The sequence below is a fragment of the Rattus norvegicus genome, chromosome 6 (assembly GCF_036323735.1).
Source record: "Rattus norvegicus strain BN/NHsdMcwi chromosome 6, GRCr8, whole genome shotgun sequence".
In the NCBI taxonomy this organism is placed as follows: domain Eukaryota; kingdom Metazoa; phylum Chordata; class Mammalia; order Rodentia; family Muridae; genus Rattus; species Rattus norvegicus.
In genome coordinates, this window is record NC_086024.1 from 23,911,888 (window position 1) to 23,917,312 (window position 5,425).

General features: G+C 39.6%; 1 pseudogene; it reads left to right on the plus strand.

Annotated features, from left to right (window-relative positions):
- The first annotated feature begins 1,589 nt into the window (after positions 1-1,589).
- Ndufa12-ps1 (NADH:ubiquinone oxidoreductase subunit A12, pseudogene 1) lies at positions 1,590-2,089 on the plus strand (annotated as a pseudogene).
- Positions 2,090-5,425: the final 3,336 nt, after the last annotated feature.

Below are 5,425 nucleotides of genomic sequence, written 5' to 3' on the forward strand. Positions count from 1 at the left end.
CATCAGTTTTATCGTTTCTCATAAAAGTGGGAATAGTTCTACCTCAAGAACCAGCTATACCACTCCAACACATATACCCGAAAGATGACCCACTAAAGCAGAGGGACATATGCTCAACTATGTTCACAGCAGCTTTACTCATAATAGTCCTTAACTGGAAACGACCTACATGTCTCTCAACTCAAGAATGGACAAGAAAATATGGTATATCTGCACACCGCTATTCAGTGGCCGTATTTTTTTTAACATCTGATTACCCAACAACCACACATAGAGACTAAAATTTATTAAAATTGCCTCGAGTCAAATACTGAGCAATTAATGATTCCTCCATTCGCAACCTCCAAGCTAATCAGGCCTCCTCCCATACTGGATTCCCATATTACTTGAAAGATTTTTAACTTTTCTTTATTCTGCTCTCTATCCTGATATTCTCTCCATCTTCCTTGTAGCTTCTTTTTCCTCTTCCTGTCTCCTTCTCCACCCCTCTTAGAATCAGAAGAGCCACCTGTTCTCTCTCTAAAGCTCTGTATTGGCAAGGAAGAGAATGAATGAGAAGCAATTTTTATGCCAAATTGAGAAAGTAGCTTCTAAAAATAAACATAGACAGGCCATGTCAAGATTGAAAGAAAATAAGGGGGCAGAGAAATCAGCATTTTAATAACACAAGGGTAAACTCCACACAGTATATGAAAATATTATACCTACACATACAGATCCATATCAGAATACCCAGAGAAAAATACACACTAATCAAAAAATGATGACTAGTGTGTAGTTGAAAGTTTTACAGTTTATACACTGATATACTGCTATAGATGTTTTTAAAAAGATGTTTCTCATTTTGAAGCTAGAATTTGAAAATTCGAGTTTAAGAATACCTTAAGAAAAGGGATTCTCAATTCTCTGATTATGACTTTCAGCTGTGGTTTCTATATTTTTTTAAATATACACCTTATTTGGTATTCTTATGTGCCACAAAAGAACAGATGATCAATATGTAATTAGATGTGATTGTCAAGCTAGCCTGATCATCAGTTTATTCAGCCCTATAGGCAAATTCAGTAAGAACAGAAGAAAGAAAAATCTACATTGTGATTACAGATTTCATTGTTCGTAATAACTTTAAACCCAAATTCTTTCTAAATAAGCAATCTGTTTTTTATAGTGTTTATCTCACAGTTACATTGAAATAGGTTGTTATTTTTATTGTAGAAAGCATGGTGAGGCTTTTCAAAAGACATGACATTCAAACATAAATATTTGAAGTGTATGGGCAAATTTTATACCTTAGAGAATTGTTTTCCTTTTTTAATATAAAAATCTTCTTAGTAAAGCATACGTTTCAATATGTTATGCATGACAGGACTGAAGAACTTGCACCTAAATCCAATCAATTTATTAAAATTATAGTTAGCATTACTGACAATATGCTGTGATGACTCATTTTATACCTTCAAGAACAACTTGCTCTCACAGAATGGAGCAAAATAGTGATTCTGGCCTGAACTGAAGAGACTGAGTGTTCCCAACCAGTAGTTGCTTCAATGTGATATCAGTTGTATATTTCATCAAAAGTGCCATGCTCGATGCAGTTGAGAATGGAGCTAGTGCAGGTCCTGAAGCGCAGGCTGCAGCAGGTCACTGGCCATGGCGGTCTGCAGGGCCTCCTATGGGTTTTCTTCAGGGCAAATGATATAAGGCTTGGTACCTTGGTGGGGGAAGACAAATATGGAAACAAATACTATGAAGACAACAAGCAGTTTTTTGGCCGTCACCGATGGGTCATATACACCACAAAAATGAATGGCAAAAACACATTCTGGGATGTGGATGGAAGCATGGTGCCTCCTGAATGGCACCGCTGGCTTCGCTGCATGACTGACGACCCTCCAACAACAAAACCACTGACTGCTCGTAATTCATCTGGACAAACCATAAATTCAATGTGGGTGCCACTCCAGAGCAATACGTTCCTTATTCCACCACTAGAAAGAAGATTCAAGAATGGGTGCCGCCCTCAACACCTTACAATGACAACAGTGAACACTGTTCCTATCATTTCCGGGCTAGTGCAGGACTTAGCTGACCATGAGCTTGATTAAAATTGCTTGACCCAATATTCTAGTAAGATCACCAGTGGAAGGGGAAGCCCTTGGTCCTGCTAAGACTGAACCCCCAGTGAACATGATTGTTGGGGGGAGGGCGGCAATGGGGGGAGGATGGGGAGGGGAACACCCATAAAGAAGGGGAGGGGGGAGGGGGAGGTTTGCCCGGAAACCGGGAAAGGGAATAACACTCGAAATGTAAATAAATACTCAAGTTAATAAAAAAAAAATGCTTGACCCAGAAGAAAAAAAAAAGTGCCGTGCTCAGTGCCCTCTGTAGAACTGTCAAATACAGAGCAATAGATCTCATCCAGAGATTATCTTTACTGATTATCCGAACACTTTGCTCCTCTCCCAAAGTCCTGTTTAATGAAATTAAAGAAATGTCACAGAACATCAGATAGTTGCAGAGACCAGACTGAGATATACAAACAAGGTCTTAGGGATTCCTCACCAAAACCTAAATCCTGCATGTTCCTGATACATGCGTTACCATGTATCAGACTCTTCATTTTATTGATTGTTCTGGTTTTCTCTTCTTTCTGTTTTTTTGCCTTTAGGGAACTACTTATAAGAGGAGACATTCCTGGCTTCCCAATAGAGTGCACTTTTTGCTTCAGGCAGATATTGATGGATTGTGAAAAGCTTTTGAGTTTAGCTCTGTATGCCATCTTTAGTAGGGATATTTGACTCTCTGGAGTCTAACATCTTGAGTTCTTTGTACATATTGGATATTAGACATTTATCAGATGAAGGGTTGATAAAGACCTTTCCCAATCTGTTGGTTGCTATTTTGTCCTACTGACAGTGTCCTTTGACTTACAGAAGCTTTGTAAATATTTTATTGGATATGTTTTTATTTAGGTTTCAAATGTTATCCTTTTTTCCCAGTTTTCTATCCATAAACTCCCTATCTCATCACTCCTATCTCTTTTTCTATGAGGGTGTTCCCCCACCCACCCAACCCTTCCTGCCACCCTGCCCTGTTCTGACATTTTCCTACCCGGGGGGGGGGTTGTTGTCCAGCTTTGGCAGGACCAGGGTCTTCTCCTCTCACTGGTGCTGTGAGGTCCGATTTGTTGATTGTTGATCTTAGAGCATAAGGCATTAATTTTCTGTTCAGGAAAATTTCCCCTGTGTCCATGTATTTGAGGCTCGTCCCACTGTCTCTTCTATTAGTTTCAGTGTATCTGGTTTTATGTGGAAGTCCTTGATCTACTTGGACTTGAGGTTTGTACAAGAGATAAAAATGGATCAATTTGCATTCTTCTACACGCTGACCACCAGTTGAACCATTGCCATTTGTTGAAAATGCTGTCTTTTTTCCAATGGATGGTTTTGGTTCCTTTGTTAAAGATCAAGTGACCATTGGTGTATGGGATCATTTCTGGGTCTTCAATTCTTTTCCATTGATCTACCTGCCTGTCTCTGTATCAATACCATGCAGTTTTTATCATGATTGCTATGTAATAAAGTTTGAGGTTAGGGAAGGTGATTTACCCAAAAGGTCTTTCATTTTTGGGAATAGTTTTCACTCTCTTGGGCTTTTGGTTATTCCAAAAGAATTTGCAAAATGTTTTTTCTTACTCTATGAATTAAGTGGAAATTTTGATGAGGATTCCATTGAATCTGTAGATTTCTTTTGGCAAGATGGCCATTTTTACTATATTAATCCTGACTATATGTGAGTAAGGGAAACCTTTCAATCTTCTTTGATTTCTTTCTTCAGAGACTTGAAGTTTTTGTCATAGAGATCTTTCACTTGTTTGGTTAGAGTCACCACAAGATATTTTATATTATTTGTGACTATCGTGAAGGGTATCATTTCCCTAATTTCTTTCTCAGCCTGCTTATCCTTTGAGTAAATGAAGGCTACTGATTTGTTTGAGTTAATTTTATACCCAGTCACTTTGCTGAAGTTGTTTATCAGGTTTTGGAGTTCTCTGGTGGAATTTTTTAAGTCACTCAGTTCTTTTTAGAAAAGGTGTCAAAATATTCATGGGAGGTAGAAGCTGAGAGGGAGTTGGGAGGAAGAGAGGAGAGCAGGAGGGGGAAAAGGGGGATATGGTCAGGTATGAGAGGAGACAGGCATGATATACAGAGGCTCAGTAATTTTAACAGAGGTGTGTAGCAATGGGGGATGGGAAACTGGGGATAGCCTCCAGCAAGTCACAGATGCCAGGAGAACAAGAGGCTTCCCACACCCAAAAGGAATGAGATTTGCTGAAATGCCCAACACAGGGAGATCACACACTCATCTCTAAATTTTTAACCCAGAATGGTTCCTGTCTAAAGGAAATACAAGGACAAAGAGTGGAGCAGAGACTGAAGGAAATTGCCTCTAGAGTCTACTCCACCTGGGGATCCATACCATATGCAGACACCAAAACCAGGTACTGTTGCTGATGCCAAGAAGTCTTGCTAACCAGAGTCTGCTATGGATGTCTCCTGAGGATGCTTGTAGCCAACTATTGGACTGAGCACGGGAACCCCAATGGACGACTTAGAGGAAGGACTGAAGGAACTGAAGGGGTCTGCAACCTCATAGGAAGAACAACAATATCAATCAAGCAGATCCCCCCAGATCTCCCAGAGGCTAAAACACCAACCAAAGAGTACACATGGAGTGACCCATGGCTCCAGCTGCATATGTAGCTCAGGATGAGCCTTGTTTGGCATCAAAGGGAGGGTAGGCCCTTTGTCCTGGAAAGACTCAATGTCCCAGCATAGGGCAATCCTAGGGCAGTGGGGCAGGGATGGGTGGTTTGGAGGGGGAATACCCTCACTGAAGCAGGGGGAGGGGATACAGGGTTCTGGAGGGGAAACTGTGAAAGGGGAGAACATTTGAAATGAAAACGCATAAAATATCCAATTAAAAAACACAAAAAAATCCTTATGTTCTAATGTTTTCATCAAAAACAGATTACCAACAGTGTCATCCCCCAAGCTCCCTTTAGCATTCTTAAATAAGCCAAAAGAATTGGCCCAATGAATCATTATTTCAAATGATGGATGAGATAAAATGCATTAATAACATTAACATTGCTAGTAAAGTAGTATGTGATTGATTCATAGTATGTTGTTCAAAGGTCATATTCCATAAATATTGTTCTGTTGAGTTTTAACTTATTCTAAATGGACCTGTTATTTCAGGACAGTGGGTTACTTATCTGGACTTAGTAGGCAGGTCAGAATTTGATGCACCTTAGGTAAATTGTCAAGAAATGTGTTTTTTTCCATAACATGGATCTGCATTAGTTATGAATAAACAGGTGAATTATGATGGAATTCTGCCTAGAGCTAAAAGTGATAAATAA